The sequence below is a fragment of the Gorilla gorilla genome, chromosome 13 (assembly GCF_029281585.2).
Source record: "Gorilla gorilla gorilla isolate KB3781 chromosome 13, NHGRI_mGorGor1-v2.1_pri, whole genome shotgun sequence".
In the NCBI taxonomy this organism is placed as follows: Eukaryota; Metazoa; Chordata; class Mammalia; order Primates; family Hominidae; genus Gorilla; species Gorilla gorilla.
In genome coordinates, this window is record NC_073237.2 from 50219278 (window position 1) to 50241284 (window position 22007).

Genomic DNA, 22007 nt, shown 5'->3' on the forward strand with positions numbered 1-22007 from the left:
ATGTGTATGTACATCATTCTGGAAGAGACTAAGATAGGGCAGAACATCCAACTGTGATCCTCTACACCTTGATTTTTCTCAGGACACTTTCAATCTAAATATTCTCTTTAGTTCTTAGCTGTTATGTTTTAGTGATAAGATCATCATGGTCTTCCAATATTAGGGATATATGGTTTCTATACAGAACATCATGTGGAAACTGAAAAATAGCTGTGATCTTAGTGAACAGAAGCCTCAGCAAATGATGGCACAATTTTCTGTGTAGCCTATCACTTGTTTTCCACCTTTTTGTGTATTGAATATGGCCCTCTGGGTCAGCCAGAAATATCTTAAAAGCTGTTAATTGTTCAGGCAAACATAATAAGTGTGGGGACTGGAAGGCGTAATTGGACGAGGGACATTTTACTATTTGTTTTATTTTGATGTGACCTTATTTCTTTGAATATTGTTTTAGATAATTTTGGAAGGCAGGGGGAATCCTGTTTGCTCAAGGGACAAAATTTGAGAAGATACACAGGACAGCCCTCAGTGACTTCTTGGCCAACTAGAGTGTAGTGGGCGGTGAGGGTGGCTGATAGGATATAGTGTGGCTGAGAAGGAAACAAACCGTTGCCCTTGAGAAGACCAGGTGGATTCCTAGTATTGTACTTCTCTATCAATCACAGGTATTTCCATTTCCTTATTAGATTTTGATTTAGTATATTTAGAGGAATTGAACTAGAGCTGATAAGATTTTTCTGCGTTTGCATTTCCTTGAAATTAGATTGGCCTCTAACCAGTCATGTAACACATCTTCCCCCCTTCTTCTTCCTCTTTTACACATTGAGGGAAAACACGATTTCTCAAAAAATTTAACTTTTGATTGATCTCCTATTGAATTGCACAAGAGGAGAACTTGAGGTATAAAAAGAGTCAGTGTAATTATTAAATAATTAGTGGTTTCTACATTTTTATAGACAAATGCCCTAAAAAAATTGGAATGCTAATTTTTAAGCTTTGTTCTATTTAAATTTGTTTCTAATGGGTGAGAATTGGACTTGCTAAAATTATTACAAATAGATTGCAACTCAGAAAAGCAATGCAGTGGAGAAGTTATTAGTATCATGAGTCTGAACTGGAGTATTACGTAGTAGTCACTTATCAGTAAGGCGAGGACAAGGTCAGAGTAGATCAGCTCAGTGACCTCTGGGAATCGTAAGTGTGCCCCTGCTATAGATTTCTGTCAGGAAGTCCCTGCTCTATCATCTAAGCATAGCAACTACCCTCTCTGAGCTTTTATTTAGCTCAAGCTTGTTCAACTCATGGCCTGCAGGCTGCATGTGGCCCAGGATCGCTTTGAATGCAGCTCAACACAAATTCATAAACTCTCTTAAAACATTATGAAATTTTTTTTTCTGCTTTTCTTTAAGTTCATCAGCTATTGTTAGTGTTAGTGTATGTGTGGCTCCAGACAATTCTTCTTCTAGTGTGGCCCAGGGAAGCCAAAAGATTGGACACCCCTGATTTAGCTACATAACCCACTAGATAGAATTCCAGGTAATGTCTTGAGGGAGCAGTGGAAAGAAGAAATGGATTAATGTTGAGTCCAAAGAGTAGCAAAGAAGGGGTGTTTGAGCTGGTCTGCAAGGAATACAGATTTCTTTTTCTTTTCTTTCTTTCTTTTTTTTTTTTTGAGACAGGATCTCACTCTGTTGCCCAGGCTGGAGTGCAGTGGTGTGATCATGGCTCACTGTAGCCTTGAGTTCCCAGGGCTTAAGCCATCCTCCCAGCTCAGCCTCCCAAGTGGCTGGGACCACAGGTGTGTGCCACCATGCCTGGCTAATTTTTTGTAGCAATGGGGTCTCACTTTGTTGCCCAGGCTGGTCTCGAACTCCTAGGCTCAACTGAGCCTCCCATTTTGGCCTCCCAAAGTGCTGGGATTATAGGTGTGAACCACTGTGCCTGGTCCTGGAATGCAGATTTCTAAACTTAATGAATAAAGGGACAGATTTACCTGGAAATTAGCTTGGGCAAAGGCTCAGATTACCAGTTTACCTGGAGCTTGAGGTGCATGAATTAGTGTCAGGTAACCTGAGCCTGGAATCCAGGAAATGACCCTTAAGGACCCTGAATGCCATCTGATGCAATGGATTTCCTCAGTAGGTGCAGGGCTTGTAGATGAGGGTGCAGGAAGTCTTAGGGGCCATCTTAGAATTCTGCCTTCCATGGTAGATAATGGGGAGTTTCTGCCAGTGTTTGAAAAAGGAAGTTACATGTTCCAAGCTGTGTTCTTGAAAGTTAGTATTAGTGGGATGTAGAAAGTGTTTTGGAAAGATGAACTGGAAACAGTTGACAAGGGAGGAAGTCTTTGCAATATCAAAAGATCTGAGAGCACCAGTGCATTGGAAATGGGGATCCAAGGATCAAAAAGAGGACAACTTGCTACCTTCTAATTTAAGCCAAGATTTGCTTCCTTTGTGCTTTGCGGAGGGAAAGGTAATGAAGGGTAGTGCTAAGCAGACAGGCTCTTAATGCTTTCTCTTAAACAGGGTAGCCTTTTTCTAACACCATCATTTAATAATTGAGATATGGTGGTTCAGAAAGGGAAAATGACATACTTACCAGAGTTTCTAAGCTTTGCCAACTATGCAGTTTAGTTTGAGAAGAGATGACTCACTGGTAAAGAATGATTAGCTGGCATACAGGGCATAAGAAGGACAGCTTGCTCAATTATACTATGGATTCCAAGGGAGGCTGGGGCCAGCTTGGCTTGGAATTTGTCAGGACAACTTTATGGGAGAATGTGGGTCTTACCCTGGCTGTTAAAATAAGTTATGGAGAGGACATGAGCATTACTTAAGTAAAGGTCAGAAGACAGGACCAGCTCTGTGCAAAATTGGGGAGTCAGATAAGCTTGAGGGGCAGTGTGGTATGTGGCTGTGAGCCTTGGGGTCTTATATACTTGAGCTGTGTGACTTTGGGAAACATACTTTGTCTCATGAGCCTCAGTTTTTCTAACTGTAAAATGGAGCTAATAATAATGTACATATAAATACAAAATAATTGTTTCATGGCTTAAATCTAGCTGCATATTACAAATATTGTGTGATTCAACCAAATCTATTTATACCTTATAGTGTTCTTATGATTTCTGTGTCAGATAATGCATGTTTAGCATAGTTCCTGCCACATAATCAGTATGGCATCTTAGTAACTATTTGCAATATTATTCAAGGAATAGGAAACTTTGGAATCTGGAATTTAGGTAGAGCGGTTAACTTTTAAAGCTGGAGAAGGCTTTTACTTTGCGATATGGGGAAGTAGACAGGTTGTAAGGGAGAGGATGTTGAATTTCAAGTGAAATGTGGGAATATCAACTAGAAGCTGGGGTCGGAGGGGCAGAGACTCCTGGTATGTCAACATTTGGCTTGGCTTGACCTCAGGATGCAGAGTTTAGTATCTTGCTGCTGATGGAAGCCTTAGAGGAGTTCAGACTTTTCGGGTGAGGGAGTAGATGGGCTAGTAGGTAGGATATAACGTAGTTCAGAGCAGAAACTCTCCTTGGGAGGTGGTGAGAGGAATAGGAAGAAGATGGGATGTGGTGTGTGTGTGTGTGTGTGTGTGTGTGTGTAGGGAGATTGATTTCACTTGATATATGGCAGAAACTTCGGGTGGTGGAACCTCATCTGCACTGGGCTGATTCTTTGCAGTTCTTCCTGAGGAAGTTACACCTTGATGAGGGGGGTTTTCTGAATGGGAAATAAGGGAGAGGGCAGGAGGAAGAGGAGAAAGTGAAGGGGAGGTGAAGTTTACGAGGTTGAGAGTGTGGGATTGGTGGGTATAAAAAGATATGAGAGCTATGGGCTGTAATCCACTGTTGAGGAGACTGCAAGTCCAGCATCCAGAGAGACAGCAGAGAAGAAACTGGGGCTCCCAGGCAGGGCTTCTGGTTTCTTGGTGCTCTAGGTATGGTCGAAAGGGGGCCCCACACCCAGAACAGTCCTGCCTTGTGGTAAAGATGCCTCTCAATAATATTTGGAGAATGCCATGTCTTTCCCCTAGTACAATACATGGAAGCAGAATTCAAAGCATCTCTCTCTAAGTCTATGAACCACAACAAGGGCTTTAAAATAGCTTCACATAGGCACCTTTGCCTTGTTTATGAAGTGTGTACTAATTAGAGTTGTGTTTTCTTTGTGGTATAAGCCTTTGCAATGGATCTACATTGTCATTGTTATCAATAATAACTAATGAGATTAAAATTTAAAACAGGTGTCTGATAATCCTTGATGAAGAGAATTCAGGGGATATTGTTCCTGATTTTGCTTTCTCTCCACTTGGAAAGGAGGTGGATGAGCCCATCAGACCATAGCCTGTTGCTAGGAGGAAATTCCTTGGCTCAACATGCAGAAAGTGTAGTACGCCTAGATTACAGTTTACCAGGGACGAGGGCCTGTTGCTTTGATGTGCTCCCAAGACTGGAGTTGGAAAAGTTTTTTTGGTGTAGTTCCATCCTCTCATAGTGAAGTTCTTCGGTTTCCCAGGGATGGAAGCTTTGTTATAAGAGTCCCAGTGTAGATTCTGATGTAATGATTCAAGATATTGGCTTTCCAGAGGATTCTTAATATATTGCTTTATTCACCATAGCTTTAATTCCATTGTGTTAAAAAGAATATGCCACTTTCTTGTCATCTGAAGAACTCTTTAATTTCTTATATCCCATCAAATGTAGTATTATTTACTCAAGCTTTCTTTCCAAATTTTGCCCTGGAGTGTTCGTAGGCAGTTACATTTATCTCTAACATTGCTCACCATTTAGTAAAAGAAACAAAACAAAACAAAATGCCAGCAAAAGTAACTCCTCCATAAAATACGTGTAAAGCAGGAATAACATGTGAATGAACAAAATCCTGGCTTGAATCTGTTCTTTTGCAACAAATGTAATGCGGTTGTAATTTTGAGAAAAGATGCCTGCAAACAAAAATAGTTAGTTGTTTAATTTTAGGTTTACAGTTTTGACATTGTAACCCTAAATTACATCTTATTTGGAAAAATCCCTTCAACTTAGACTTTTTTTTTTTTTTACCCTAGTGCTACAAGATGACTCTATATTAAAGTTTCTCTGGAGATAAAATAGCAATATTTGTCAATCTATATAATAGTTAATATTCAAAGTAACATAATTTATCTGCATCTTAGATTTGCTCTTCTTGTTGAAAATACTGGTAGTTTTAAATACATAGAATAAAAAACAAATGCAAAACTCCTTTAAACATGGCAGATAGGGAGTTGTGAGAGGCTGTGCCAAACTTCATAAGGTGCAGCATTTAGGAGAGATGAAGGGCTAAAGCCATCAGAGTTTCTACCAAATTGGGTGATCTACATGAGCTTCATTAGCCACCCCTTAATGAAGAGCCAGCACTGAAGAAATGTTTTTGCAGCAGGAGAATGAGGCAACTATTTAATGGTATCTAGTTAAAGCCAGAAGGAGACCATGAGAGGAATGATTTTAAGTTCCCTAGAGGGCAAGAAGTGTTTCTCCATGTGGTACTTCCAAGAGTAAGATAAACAAATAGGTACTTAATAAATGTCTTTTGATGATGGAGAAGTTAAAAGGAGGGTACATCAATAACTGAAATTACCTGGACTTAACAAGGCTAAAAGTTAATAGAAATCTAGGCATCCACTGTGATCAAGGCCAATGTATTTAAATAAGTCCACTTCCAATTTCAGCTCCTGGGGAAAAGAGTACATTTCAGATGCCAAACCCCCAACCAAATCTGGTTGGTAGTAATAGCCTCTTTTGGCCGTTGGTAAAATTCCCAGTAAGCCAGATACCAAAATACAGTATTAAATACTGAAGAAAATTCATTTATTCATTGATTGGGTGACATCTATAGTCATCAGTCTCTCAGGAGGTTAGAAGCCCAACTTGGAGTTCTACAGTAGTGCATTGCTGTTTGCCATGCACCTTCAGTGTCTCACATTGCTGTATGCAAAGTCTTTTTCAAGCACCTTATTAAAGCTGTGTTGGCTTGGACAGAATGCCAGTGGGGGGAATCTGGGTTTTATTGGTGCTACTTGAGGGAAAACACTTAGTTCAGGAAGGCACTGAAAACAGAAACAAGGTTTTGAGGTTGTTATTTGGAGTCAGACTCTTGAGTATATCATGGAAACAGAAGAATTTTAAATTTAAAAAAATCATTTTTTTTTCTATTTCGCTTCAATATGGTGATAATGTCTGTCCCTATTTCCTGTACAACTGGCCTTTTTCTTCAGTATTTCTCCTCTGGGAAAAAGTATGCCTTCTAAATACCACCTTGGAGCTCTCACCTCATTATTCTTATTCCCTTGCTAGGCAAAGCAACCACTGCCGTCTTAAAAGTTTGATGAAATCTACAGAGTAATACAGGAACTCCCAGCAAACAAGGAAGAAACTGAGCCTGGGACGGAAAGTACAGCTTTACTGGCAAAGGATCAGGGACCTAAAAGCTTACATTTTTGTGCCCTACCACTGCCCATATATATTTACTTTCTTACCTTCATTCTGACTTAACCCAGATTTACTTATCTATTTTATCTCAGTGGCAGGAGTATTTTTTGTAAGTGTTCTCATGTCTTTTGGGGGAAGGAAACAAAGTATAAAATAATAAATCAATATTGACATGGTGAAGTAATATCTTGAATGAGATAATTAGCAATATGAGTGTTTGGAGCAGGATTTTTGATGAGTCTTCCAAAATAATATAAATTTTGAGTTTGCTTAGTTTGTGTTTTTTTTTTTTTTTTTTTTTTTTGAGATCCAATTTCACTCTTGTTGCCCAGGCTGGCATGCAATGTTGCAATCTCGGCTCACCGCAACCTCCACTTCCTGGGTTCAAGTGATTCTCCTGCCTCAGCCTCCCAAGTAGCTGGGATTACAGGCATGCGCCACCACGCACAGCCAATTTTGAATTTTTAGTAGACACAAGGTTTCTCCATGTTGGTCAGGCTGGTCTTGAACTCTTGACCTCAAGTGATCCACCCACCTTGGCCTCCCAAAATGCTTGGATTACAGACGTGAGCCACCGCGCCCAGCCTAGTTTGTATCTTTTAAAAGAATTTCCTAGCATTATTGAATAATTAGATAATTTATATCTTATCTTTTGGTTGCTCATGCCCATTCTGGAAATAATTTATAAGAAGATCTAATTTAGATTCTATCTGCTGTAAGTGTGAATTAGTGTGAGTTGCATATAACATATATAAAAGCTGTAACCTGGGAAAAAGTTATTATCTGGAAGCTTTAGAAATTAATGTTATTCTTTCTTAAGTATCATCAGGAAATTAATCAAAATGGCCACCTTGATACCAAAAATAAGGTTTTGGGGCATGACATCCTTATGAATTCAAATGTTAGTCATTTCACATATCTTCCACTTTATTTCATTAAGTCCTTCCTAGTAGACACTGTTCAAACATTATTCACCATTTACTAATGCTGTTACAACATTATTTTAGAAGATGGATATGGATAGCTGTTCTAGCTTTTAAAGTTTTCAGTGTAAAGCACCATGTGCTAAACATTGGCCAGGATATTCTGTATGAAATGACTTTAGTTACAGGCCTGTCTGACAACAGTTTTCATCAGAAAAGTATGCTTATTTTCCTTTCTTTTAGAAAATTTGGCTGAAAGCAATTTTGGCAAAGTCAGCATAGCCTTTAGTGTCACATGAGAAAGATGGAATTGAAGTGGCTGTTAGGTAGACCTGACCTGGGTATGGTGACTGTGGTGACATGAGTCCTTTGGAGGACACAGCGTCTCTCCAGCATCTCTCTTCTGAGGTTCACTCTCTTTTGTAGGGGCTTACCCCCTTGTCAATGCTACACACACACACACACACACACACACACACACACACAGAGAGAGAGAGAGAGAGAGAGAGAGAGAAAGAATGGAGAACCTTCCTTCTTACCTGTGGATACAGATGCACCTTGGCAGAGCCCACTTGCCTCCTGCTTCCGGCCTTTCTCAAACCAGACCTTTTTTAGTTTCTACTTCATCCACACAGAGACTTAATAGTGGCCAGCAAAGTGACTTGAAAAACGAATACATGCCACCATGTTAATGCACACCTTTCCAGTGGGATAAGCTCAGCCTGAGTGCCAAATTTTATTTCTTTGCACATGATTATCAGTTAAAATTATTTATATAGTTTGTTATTAATTAAATTTATTTTAGGAAAGTACACAAAGAAAAAATTGTGACCAGGCAATTAATTAGGTAGCTTCTAAGGTAGCCATTGCCAACCTATCTTTTGTTATGAAGATGAAGTCTGTTATTTCTTAATATTGAACATTATTTTTGACTAAATTTAAATTCTACTGTATGCAATAGAATTGAAAATATACCAGCTTTATCGTCATTACCAAGAGTGATGATGATTATACCTCCTATTTATTGCACACCCCCCATGAACAAGGTATCGTGCTGAGAATTTACGTAAAGCAATTCAGTTAATTCTCAGTACAGTGCTGCTTGGGAGAGATTGCTATTTGCCTTCTACAAGATGATGAAAGAAGCTTGGAGATGTTGAGTCATTTATCTGAATTACAAAGCAAGTGAGTGGGCAAGATAGTTGAAAATTCTTTATTAAATTTGCTTTGATAACAAAAGTAATGTTTGCTTTTGGTAATACAATTGGAGTATTACAGAGGAAGTTATGCATACCATAGGAAGCTAGACTCATTTTCAGTACATTATCCAGAAGAACAGAAAGTACTGTTAACAAATGGGGCATCTTTATCTTTATCTGACTTCTTGAGAATAATCTTTGTAAATTATCTGATCACTTTTTAAGTAGTAGTTTTTTTAAATGACTTTTTGATGACATACTTTCAACTTTCTTTGCAATAGAATCAAGGTACATTTTAAATTTAGAATAAGCGAGGATTTTTAGGACAATGTATCTTTTTACACATTTGCTTTCTGACAATTTTTCACCCCCAAATACTCAAACTTTTACTTATTAGTTAACTTTTAATAATCATTTCTTCTTAACATAGTCTTAGTATATGCAGATGTTTAAGGTTTTCATTTTCACTGCTTTTCATTTAATACCATTAAATGTATACCAGAGGTTACATTTTTCAAGTTTATTGTTCTGAGTATTTATGCCTGCTCTTTTTCTTCGGTTACAATATGCTAGACAGTCTATGAGAAACTGATGTGAAAGTTGATGTCTTTGGAGATTAAGTAAAAGCTGTCTTAGCCATTATTTTTCCATTTCTTGCTCTGCTAAGCACCCAATTAATGAGCTTGACAGAAGATCATTTTACTGAGCTATTTACTTTGAAAAATTATAAGTAATATACTTACAGAGAATAATTAAATACTATATACAGGTAAAAATGAAAAGTAAATCTCTTCCTTCTCCTTGTTTCTCCTTTGGCCCTTGCTCCCAAGCCTAAATTTCTTGTTTCCACATTTTCTTAATGGGCATGTAAGCATAGGTATGCATGTGTATACACATACTTTATGAAGTCAGATCTCTTTAAATTCAAATTGTATAGGATGGCTGTCTGCACTATGTGTGCCTCCTTCCTGTGTGTACTGGATTGTGGGATAAACAGCTCTCAGCAGGATATTCATATTCAGTAAAATAAATGATGAATTTCCAATGGAAAAGAGAGTCAGGACCAAGGAAATACAAACAGAGACTCAAAATATGGGAAACAGTACAAATTTATAGACCATGAAGTTCAAAAATATTGTCCGCTAAATTAGCATCATGTGTTTAAAAAGTTTCCTGGTAGTTATGTAAAAAGCATGATACAATCCATAATATGATTTTGTTTTACTCTGAAGGAAGGAAGTATGGCAGTTTCTTAGAGGAAAGCGTGACTTTTCTGTTAGGCTGCTGGGAGCTGTGCTGCTGAGATAGTGTGGGTGAAAATGGGATGTGGTAATGTGTGCTTGCTGAGGAGCTGAGATGTATCCAGTTCCATAATTTGCCTTCAGGACCAGCTCCCTAATGTGTGGGCCTCTTGTTCAAAAATTAAGAGTTTCAAGATGGTGACAGAAGAGCATGAAGCCAAGCATGGGGACCACGTAAGTGGGGCTCTATGTGACTGCATGGGTCCATGCTCCTGACACTGGCCCTGTGTGCTTTGAGATCCTTGAGCATGCCCAGGACCTGTGAGGAGAAGAGCAGGCTGGTGGGGAAGGGGAAGTTGGTGCCTCATTCAGGGATGTGCTCAGAGAAGTGCAGGTTCTCTCTTTGGGTTTTCCTTATCTCTGTCGCTTCTTCAGGAAGGGGAATTAATGGGGGCTAGGATGTGGCCTATTTTGGGAGCAGAGTGGGGAGTAATAAAGAAGGGTTGAGGAGGGCTCTGCTAGAAATATTGGAAATGAGACCTGATGCATAGCCCGAAGGTGGCATCGATTCTTAAGTAAAATGATGTGAGGTGAAATGAGGGGACTCTTCCCCCTTAAATTTGGAGCAGTGGGAGTTGGGGGTATGTTTACAAACCACTTCTGGCATGTTGAGAACAGAGGCAAGGAAGCATGTGATAACAGTTCCTTACAGTTTTAGGACACAGGGAACACATTTTCCTAAGAGCACAGATGAAGGACATAAAACTCAGCCCAGCAGCTTGGGGTATCAGGAAAGGCCCAGAAGGAGATCCTGAGCAATGCATCTGGGTGGAGACCTGGGTGTCCACATACTGTTATTCATTTAGCACTTTGGACTTTATGCTAAGGGCTATGGGGAAACCACTGAAGGCTTCTGGAGAGAAGCTACATCAGACTTTCATTTTCTGAAGTATTTCGGTTTCCCATGTTACTGTGTAGCAGTGGTTCCCAAAGTTTGGTCCCACGACCAGCAGCACTGGTCTCACCTGTGAGCTTCTGGGAAATGCAGATTCATGGGCCCTATCTGGACCTATTAAATCAGATCTCTGAGGATGGGCCAGAAACTGTTAGGACAAGCTCTCTGGGTGATTCTTGTGCATGTTAAAGCTTGAGAACCACTACTGTGGAGAATGGATGGTGGACCTGACTTAGGAAGTGTTTATTACAGATCCCTTATGTGACTAACAAGGAACCTGGGGGCCCGCGTAACTTTCCAAAGATCAACCTACTGGTGGATAGGTAACTTTCCAAAGATAAGTAACTTTCCAAAGATCAACCTACTGGTGGATGGTAATCAAGAAATACCAGTTACCTGACTGTGCCCAGTCTTTCTGCCATGGAAACTTCCCAGGCAGTGAGAAGATTATCATAGCATTTTCAAAAGAAAGGTGTAATTATATGCTATATTACCTTTCAAAAACAGTGCTTACAAAAATACGAATGGAAATAGGCAAATAATGTAGTGCGTAAACATGATTGATATATAATTTTTGATTTTATCACATTTTATATGTGATGCATATTGTGTTTGTGTGTCTCTGAGACTGGAATGGGGAAGCAGGAAGTAGCTGTTATCTTAACTTAAGCTAATTATTCTCTAAGCAGTGAATTTACTAGGGCTATGACCTTGGGTAAAACATTTAATCTCTGTGAGCCTCAATTTCCTTATCTATGAAATGGGGATAGTAATATCTACTTAACACAGTTGTTAGCATAAGGTGGCTTATGTGAAAGTGTTTTGTAAGTTGTAAAGCATTTAAAGCATTATAAGTGTGAGCAGTATTTTTTTATCATATAACTTAAATCCAATCATCTAGCAAACATTTATTAATTATATTATGTGAAATATTGTAAGTGTAGAGTTTTAAACATGTTTTTTTTTTCCCCCAGAGGAATTATAACCTTTTGAGATGATTACCTAAATTATTCACACTATTACTCAGTGGTGAACCCATTCAAACAATATGGACAATTTTATTAGAAATTCCCAAATCTATATTTTGGATTGAATTTAACCTAGTTGTTAGTTGTTTTCTAACCTTGTTTTAATTTTTATTTTTAGTAGGGATACTTAAGCACATTGTGACATGGTGTACTGTACTTTAGTATGTTTAATGTTGCCCTTAAGGAGATCATTCAGTTTAATAATTAAATGAGTATATAATCATTTGTATAACCTTCCAGGAAAGCAACAAAAGTGCATGAGCAATTTCTAAGTAAAATTAAGTCAGTGAGTGGTTTATGTGACTCATCAACCTTAATGTGAATTGGAGTAGTTTTGCTTTCATCAATTGGAAATAAGTATTCTAATTATTTATATGAGTCTTTTGGTTGCCCAGTTAAGCAGTTAGATGTTCCTTATAGCCGTAGGCTAGGCTTTCTCAGGGATTTATTAATTTATGCCTCTTTCATGTTAGAATGGTTCATTTTTAAGGAATGTCCAGTTACCTTTAGAGATGACACTTATTTTATGATAAATGGCAACGTATTTGCATTAACACTAAGGCCATATTCCATTTAATATGCAGCTACCAATAAAACCCAGTGGTACATTATTTTGATGTGGGTGTTCTGGTCAGTGGAGAGATCATTCTTTAAATGCTTTAATCTTTTAAATGTCTATTCTTTCTAGAGGCTGAAGAGCTTTCTAAAGTGTATACCTCCTTTATTGAAAGTATAATATTCATGTCACAACTCAAATCACTTTTAATAACAATATGCTATACTGTTCAACTCTGATTTCCTTTTGGAGTCCACGAGAGGGCTTACGTGGAGGGGCCCACCAGCTGGGGAAGCACAGGATGTGGGAAGACCCTCAGACGGCCCCGCAGGGTGGATGGCACAGAATCTGATATAAATGGGTAAACTTCTGGCCATTGCCCTGGTCACCAACTCCTTTGACTTGTTTTGTCCCTGGCTCTGGATTCTGTCTTCTGGGTTCAAATTGCAGTTTGTCCAGTTCCGTGCCTTGAGTAACTATACTAGTGTTTTTTTAAGGTAGACAATGGGAGTGGTCACAGCTTTTATCTATTTTCATGATTTTTCAGCACAGTGTCATTTTAAAGTGAGTAGAATTATTTTATTTAACTTTATTTCTTAACCAGTGTAGACCCAATTTATGTATTCCCTATATCCTGTTTCTGTGCATTTCCTTGCTGTTTCTTACTATTGATCTAGGATAAAAGGTATTTCTTCTAAGAAACTTCCCAGGTCCATTCATATCTGAATCCAGGATGTTTTTTGAGTGCAGTTTTAAAAATTGAATTCTAATTCCAGATTTTAAAAATAGCCCAGGTAATATTACTGTTAATCACACAGAAAAACTATTTTTGAATACAATATTGTAGAGGATTAAGCTAAGAGCACTGTTGTTTTTAAATGAAAAATTTTAATTTTACCCCAAGTTTTTCCAGGTTGCAGTGATACTTAACATTGTACAAATACATGTATGTAATTAATATTTTAAATTTTTAGGGAATGATTGTTGAGTATCTGGCTTTCAGTCCAAACAGAGACAAAAATGATCATGTATACAGAGAAGCAGAAATTCAATACGGTTTCAACCTATTAATTAGACTTTCCTTTACTTTCCTATAATCAAAGGTGAGTAACTTCCCAGAAAATCCACAGTGTACAAGAGATGCAGCTATTTTGATACATATTAACACTGACACAAATGAAATTTGAAATGGGAAGTTTTTTTAGGACTCAGTGATGAACGTTTACATTTGAAAGTTAAAAATTTTCATTCTGTTTTTTTTCCAGTAAAAATTCAAAACAAATTAAAATAGTGAATGATGTTTTCTATTGTACTTACAGTAATCATCTCTTCTGCTTGAAGTTTTATTATTTGGCCATATAAAGTGACAGATCATTGTAACCAATTTGTGGTTTTAACAATCAGAAGTAATTGGCTAACGATGCTATTTATATTTGGTTAGGGATTAATGGAGGGGTGTGGGTGTGTGTTTGTGTGAGTGTGCACATGTGTGTATGTATACTTACATTTTAGCATATTTTCTTCATAAGTGAAGTGCCAAAAACAATTTGTAAAGCAATTCTGGTTTTTTTTGGTGTTCTCAAACTCAAGGGTTTTAATCACTTTTTAAGTTCATTTTTCGTTATTTTTAAAGTTTTGAATTATTTTTTGCAAAAATCTTAAAGTAAAAAAGAACTTTTATCTCTAGAGTGAAACAGATGAAAAGGGTAGAGATCTTAACCACAAAAATGTTTTAAATACCCTCTACATTTACTACTTTACACGTACAACTTGGATGCCTCTCTATATATTTAGTTTCATTCAAGTTTTCCAGTTTTCATTCTAAAAAGGAAGCAAAATACAGAATCCTTTTTCCAAAGGAAAATGTTTGTAGTGTCATGAAAAATGAGAACAGATGGCATTGTAAAGCTTTGGGGAGATGTGTAGCGCTTCAATTCAAATTGTTAGGCAAAGTCGGAGACAAATACATAGCTACCAATTGTTGTAGTTATTTATATGACTTAATTCAAGTATGTAAAACAAAAAAGTATAAAGGATAGAATTTTGCTTCTTGTATTAAATAGAAAGCATTTTTGTAATTTATGATCCAGCCCTCACCAAGTGAATGCCTAAGCAACCAGGTTTTTTTTAGGAAAAAAAAAATAATCAGGAAAAGCAGTTCTAGTCATTTAAAATGTATTCTGTAATTTTGGGTTTCACAGTGGGCAAGTTTACCCAGAGGCAGTGTGACAGCCTATTAGCAAAATAAATAGATCTTCCAAACTCGTAGTCCTCTGCTCTTTTCCCTCCACTTTTAAGTAAATTAGCTTTTCAGTGCGTCTGGGCTTGGGTTGTGGTAGGATGCATTAACTTCTCCCCACACTGTTCTGATTGCGCAGCAAAGCGTCCATTACCAATACCATATCCAAAGTGACGTTTCCATACAGGCTGCCTGCTGTTTCATTCATAACCACAAAACAAACTGAAATGACTTTACTTCTTTTTACAACTTGCAAAGAGTTAATGGACTGTGCTGGCCCCCTGCCAAAACCTTTAAGAAACTTTATTAATGTGTTATGAGGCTGGGACACCATAGTGTGGGATTTTATTGGTTATTCATCTTAATGAATAAAAATATGTATGCACAATTAAAGCCACATTCTCTAGCAATTGCCTTCTAATAAATGTTGAGTCTTTGTCAGTGCTCGTCATTGCATTTGCTTATCAATTGTGATCCTTTTGCTTCCAAATCCTAAAGTTACCAGTAGTGCAATTACATGAACTTTAAAGAAATACCAGCTTAGTATTGGAAACGAGCAATTATTCAGTGATGAAAAGAACATAAGCATGTCATAAAAATGAATTAAAAATATCTCCATGTCAAAAACAGTAGTTATAATCTGCAGCATTTTTCCCACTATATATGAAAAAGGCTGGGCTATGATGTATTGATGATTCATAAGACAGAGGCAACATAATTTTGCTGTAGATCATGTAAGAAAGTGATGGTGGAAAACAATAACTTGTTTACTCTGACATGCTACTTATCAGAAAACATTTCATTTTTGTGTACATTTTTGTTGTTCTTTCCTCTCTGACTGTTTCTTCTTTTCCCTTATGGGTGGGGTGTTGCAAGGAAGAGATGAGGGCAGAAATAATATCATATTGTAAACTAAACTAAAAAAATAGATTGAGTGAATCAGTGGGTCTAGATGAATTTAATACTGGAGTTGTTTGAGAAAAGATGAATATTTTTGCATTTCTTGAATATATGCTTTGTCCTCTGAATAGAATACTACATTTCTTCAAAACATTGTTGAATGGTCCTCAGTTTATGAGAATAATCCCAAGTACCTAAAATGAGGGAAACTTCCAGGATGTTTTTTGGCAAAATGATTTTCATATTATGGTCATTGGAATAGGATAATTTTATACCACTCTATCAAAAGTACTTGTGAAGAGTCCTTAAGAAAAAAAAAAACTCTTTTAAGTAAAAATACCAGGAAAATGAATACAACTTCAAAGTAGTAAAATAAAAACCTAAGCCATGTCTGTTTTTATGAATTTAGTCGTAATTCATACTCACATTTGAGACATAAAGTAATTTCTTGTTTTGCCACAAGTAGACGTGAGAATAATTCAGTTTTTCTTGAATTAGCAAATTTGGAATGAGGTGTAATTTTTTTCTTTTTTAGGACAATTTAACCTTGATGTCGGAAGGATTGCCAATTGAAAGAAAATAATCTAAACTGCCACTACATTGAACATGTATCAATTTACTCTCTTAGTCTTTTTTTTAACACCGCGTATTGCTTTGTTGTATAGATGAATTAGAACCTGTCTGGAGTTTAAAAAAATGGCCTACCCTGAGGTCATTAAAATCAGATTACAAATATGGAATAAAACTGGAAAGATGATTCTCAAATGACTTTTGGGGGATAAAACTATTTAGGGAGTGGGAAGTGACCTTTGAATTTAGATTTTGAACGTTGTGTGCAGCTTGTTATCTTTTCAAGTCATCATGCTGAGGCATTTGGCCTTGTGAATCTGATGGTGCTGTGCTCTGTATGGGAACCCACCACCTAAATTCAACCAAGGAAATGTTTGACCTTGGGCTCTTTCCTTGAGTCTCATTTAGCCCTGTGTGAGAAAGTGGTGAACATTGTGTTGGTGGATCTGTCTTTCAGGTGGCGATGGAAACGGGCTCTTCTCTGTGGTCATGTTGTCTCTGTAGATAAATCATCAGACCCTGAACTCTGGTTAAGTACAGCCAAGACCGTAGTAACTTTCATGTGAAAAATGACACGTGGGAGAAATTAGACTCTCATTTACGAGATGTGGCTTACAGGGGGATTACTTGATCCTGTGGTGAAGCTTCAGGACTTTGGTGGGAGATGAAGAGGTTTGTGGGGAAGGAGGAAGGTAGTGGCTTTGAAAATGGTGTCTGGTGTCACATGCAGTCCCTGCACGGAGCTGCTCATGCCGAGCTGGCCCTTTGCCTGTCAGCAGCATGCACTGACTTAGTCCTCAATTTGTGGCATGCTATGGGCAAAAGGGGTTTTCTGGTCTCATCCTCCTCCCAGTTTGTACACATTACCAAACCACAACATAAACTCCCCACAGTCAGTGGCCTCCACTCAAGGGAGGCTTTTGCCAGGGAAATTGGGAAAGTATGTGTCAAAAATTAGAAAAAATTGACTAAGGAGCCCTGTAATTGCAGAGGTGCAACCTCTACCTGGACTGTATCTCTTTTTCTGTCCAGTGGTGACACCTCTAATTTGGGAAGACAGTAATTTAGTTTGGATTCTGGGGTCAGTTTAGCTTGGGTTTAATTCCTGGCTTTTTCAATTATTAGTTGGATAGCCTTAGGCAAGTTTTCTCATCTGAAAATGGGAATAATAATAGCATCCCTTAGTGTTATCGCAAGGACGAAATCTATGGATACCGTAATATTGAGAACAGTATTGGACATGTAAACAAATACTCAATGACTGTTAGCCTTACTATTATTTTATTACTGTTCACCTAGAAGATATTTGCTGCTAAGAGGAGGATAAGCTAACATTGTAAGCACATACAATGTATGGAATAGTGGGGTTTTACACAGCTAATCACCATTTAGCCTCACTGGAATCCTTTCATTTGTAGGTGAAAGTTTTATATGCATTGCACTGTCTTGTGCAGTCAGTAAGACATAGAGTATGATCTCCAAAAACTTGTATTCTAGTTGGGGATATAAAATATAGCTACTTGGCAATATATACCAAACATGACTGAAACTAAGACACAGGCAAAATCTGAAACCATCCCTTAGGTTTTTTTTTTTTTTGTAAAGCATGTTGTCTGAATCTCATAACTCTGTATATAATAGCATAGGGTCTCTTTGCAGGTACTAGGTGGTCAATCAACATTTATCGAATTCTTCTGTTTGTTGAGCAGATTGTTGTTTTAGTATTTGGAAACTCTCAAGGAAGAAAAGGTAATAAGTCAGCAGTGTCAGACCATAAAATCTCATGAAAGGAAAGAAATTAGCTCAAGTTTTAAGAGTGTTAGTAAGGGCCAGGTGCTTGGCTCACACCTGTAATCCCAGCAGTTTGCGAGGCCGAGGCAGGAAGATTGCTTGAGCTCAGGAGTTTGAGACCAGCCTGGGCAGCATGGTGAAACCCTGTCTCTACCAAAAATACAAAAAATTAGCCAGGTGCATCTGTGGTCCTAGATACTCAAGAGGCCGTGGTGGGAGGATTGTTTTAACCTTGGGAGGCGGAGGTTGCAAGTGAGCCAAGATCATACCACTGCACCTGAGTGGCAGAGTGAGATTCCATCTCAAAGAAGAAAAAAAAAAAGAGAGAGAGAGTTAGTAAGTTACTAGTGAACTGGAAATATTTTTTGAACACAACCACTCTGTTTCACCTGTCTGTTAAGAGTGGCCCATTATTAAATAGCTGTGTGACTGATTATTTTGATAACTAATTAAACAAAGGATAAAAGTCCCTAAATGTCTTTTACGCAGAAACATAATTAATAATGCTGAGAAATTATTCTGCTGTAAAAAGGTACAGGAAAAGTGTGTGTGTGTGTGTGTTTTTCAGGTGACTACTGGAGAATAGACATTATTCAAAATATACGATTAAAGAGACATTAGATTTTCTTCTCCTAAAATGGAGACTTAAAAAAATTAAATAAACAATATTGGTGTGGTTCTGCTGAGTGTGTGGACATATAATTCAAGCTAGAATGGGCATTTAGTGAATAAGCACTATGATGAATACCACCAGTTTGTGTCAGCATTATGGAATTCATCTTTCATCTCTGAATTATCTTTCAGCAGAGGCAAGAATGTTGGATTCAGTTGAAGCTTAGATTACCAAACAGTAATCACTGCCAATGATGATTACAGGAGTACACCAGGCCTAATGTGTCTCTCAACCTGAGCTTAAACTTGCGGAACAGTCTCAAAGAAAAATCCACTGACCTCATTATGCAGTATTTGGCTGCTGTGAACATGGCCTGTTAGCTGGGATTTAAGTTTAACAGAGAAAAAAAGGACAGAGACAATATATACCTTGTGTATATATCGTACTTATGAAGGTGTACTTATGAAGTATTTTTAATTCTTCAAGTGTTTTTTATATTCCTACTATGAACAAATCAGTATGTATTTTTAGTTCTATGCAGTGTCTCCATCATTTCCTCCCTCCCACGTTTTCATTCCCCTTCCTTTCTTCTTTCCCTCCCTCCCACCCTGCTTTCCCTCCCTCCCTCCCTCTCTCCCTCCCTTCCTTCCTTCCTTCCTTCCCTGCTTTCCCTGCTTTCCCTCCCTCCTCTCCTTCCTTTCCTCCCTCCCTTCCTCTCTCCCTTCCTTCCCTTCCCTTCCTTTCATTTCCTCCTTTTCCTCCCTTCATTTCCTCCCCTCCCTCCCTCCCTCCCTTCCTTCCCTCCCTCCCTTCCTTCCCTCCCTCCCTCTCGCCTTCCTTTCCCTCCCTTCATTTCCTCCCTTTCCTTCCTTCCTTCTTTCCTTCCTTTCCTCCCTCCCTCCCTCCCACCCTCCTTCCTTCCCCCTTCCTTCCTCCCTTCTTTTTTCCCCCTCCCCTCCCTTCCTTCCAATTTTTGTTCCTTTGGTCAGCCCTTGGAACTCACTTACAGAGACTATGTGTCTGATCTCAGTTTTTTTCAGTTTTATGCCACAGACATAGTTAATTCCTCAGATGTTTTTTGAAGGAAAATTTGTATTATTTTTATGTACAGAAAACTCAACAGTGTACATTTAACCCAGTTTGGTGGCAAGTTCTTTAGCTTTTGCCTTTTGAGCTTGGCAATGTGAGCCACAGGCTTGGGACCCAAGACATTGCCTCCCCAGTGATGACGGATCTCATTGACTCTGTCGTTGTAATTGGTTCTGATAGCTACCACCAGCTTAACCAAAGCCCCTTTGTCTTCTGAGTTAACCTGTATGAAGGCAGCAGTGGTGCAGGTCTTCCTGTGGACTGGATGTCCCAGTCTTGTCTTCCCCTTGATATTGCAGTAAGGGACCCCCATTTTACGACACAGGGCAGGCAGGAAGACAACCAGCTCGATGGGATCCATGTTGTGTGCAATCACCACCAACTGAGCTTTCTTATTCTACACCAAGGTGGTGATGGTGTTAACTCCTGCTTGAAGGACAGGTGTTCTTCTTAGTGGGGAGGTCCCCTTTGCCGGCGCTTTCTTCTCCGCCCGGGCCAACAGCCTCTGCTTCTTCTCTTGCTTTGTCTCTGGTCTGTACTTGTGGGGCAGCTTAAGCAGCTGAGTAGCTGTTTGGCGGTCCAGGTCCTGGGTGAACTGGTTAATCGCAGGAGGCATTTTCAGTCGCTTATAGAGGATGACTCTCTGCCGCTGCAACCTGCTATAGCGGGGCCATTTCACAAAGCGGGCGAGGTCTCTTTTGGGCTGGATGTCCTGTCTAATGCCAAAATTCTTAGGCCTTTTCTCAAACAGGGGGTTGACCACTTTCTTGGCCTCCTGCTTCTTCAAGACAGCAGGGGCCGGAGCCACCTTCTTCCCCTTGGCCTTTCCTTTCCACATCTTGGGCGGTGGACGGCGGGAAAAGAGAGATAATTCCTCAAATTTTGAGGCCTGTGCCATAGAAAGGTATGAAAAGGTTTTCTTTTGTTAATGTTATTTCAATGTTGTAAGACAAACATAGCCTGTTAAAGGATGAGAAGAAAACAAATTAATTTTTTTGTTTTCATTTTTCATACACGTATGCTTTGATAGAGATTATAAGTTTATGTCAAAATCATGCCATTGCAAATGGGAAAGTGTTGGCTTTGCTCATGCTTCTCTGTAGTATGTTTTAATATGGTCAGAATTTGTTGGGGTTTTTTTTAACCTTTTTTTTTCCCACAAATTAAATGAGTTTCTTTAATCAGCAGAAAATATTGCGGGCATTATGTGTGATTGAAATGTTGAGGTCAGCAGAATTTCGTAAAAGACCCCTTGTCACCATTTTCTATTTGGTAGTATTCCAATATTCCTTTGTAGTTAGTTTTTCAAACAGCTTTAACTACTACAACACAAAAGTTGTGGTACCAAGTCTTATTTATGAGGGAAATACACATTTTGACTTCCCGTGAGACAGACTTTAGACCCTGCCTTGGTAGCAGGGTTGGCCTTTGCCCTTGGTGAGGCGGGCCCAGGCCGGCGACATTTCAGGAGGCCGCTTGGCAGCCATTTTAGATCCTGCCCGCGCGGAGAGCTCCTGGCTGCCAAAAACTGCAGTCGCTCCGTGCCAAGACACTCTTGGCAGTGGAGATAAACTTTGTAGAGATACACAGTCCAGAAATATCTTATAATTACAAAGCACAGGGGGCAGAATGTTTTTACAATACAGCTGTGCTAATGTAAACATTTAATTTGGCAGCCTTCTCCACCCACTTTTCAATTAACCGGGTTTATGCAGATACTTTAGGTCTGTAATAAACTTTATTGCTAAGAGTACAGTTTATGAAACACAGATTTGAGGGGCTTTTTTGAGGGGTTTTCCATCCATTTAGGAAAGCACATTGTGAATGTTATGTTGCCGTGAATGGAAAGGGTAGCTTTCTGTCTCAAAAGATGCCATGGGCCTGGCTTAACTGAAACAATTGCTTTAGGAAAAAAAAAATGTGGGGACTGTCTCCTTTGGCTTCTAAAGCATGCAAGAGGATATTAATAGAAAGAGGTAAAAATCACTTATATAGCTACAAAAAGACACTCGTGTTGATGATCATTAAAAAAGATAAATGTCCCCTGCAATGCATGAGACTGTTTCAGAGATAAATTCCCAATAACAGTTCTTACAGATATAATTGTAATAATTGTGTGATCGCCATGATAATTATTCTTATGGAGTGAAATAAATAATTTTCTATGTAAGTAGCATTCAACTGTTCAGCTCACAAAGCTAGTCAATAGATCGTTTTCAGCTAACCTAAAAAATGGTAGAGGTCATGGAGTTTTAAAGCTAAATTTGGTATTAATTGACATTGTGAAGGTGATTTTTTTCATAAGAAATATGACATCACAATCCATGATATCTCTTTGCATAGATTTGCTTACCCATTTCTCAGATACGTTAAGGAAAACCATATAAAATACTATACATATGGGTCGTTTTTCTAAAAGACAAAAAATGTA

General features: G+C 38.5%; 1 protein-coding gene and 1 pseudogene across 14 annotated transcripts in view; one reads left to right on the forward strand and one right to left on the reverse strand.

Annotated features, from left to right (window-relative positions):
- Positions 1 to 22007, forward strand: part of NFIB (nuclear factor I B) — a 230595-nt gene that overhangs the window by 87790 nt on the left and 120798 nt on the right. The gene's annotated exons all lie outside the window — the stretch shown is intronic.
- On the reverse strand, positions 19618 to 20978 carry LOC101143633 (large ribosomal subunit protein eL8-like; annotated as a pseudogene).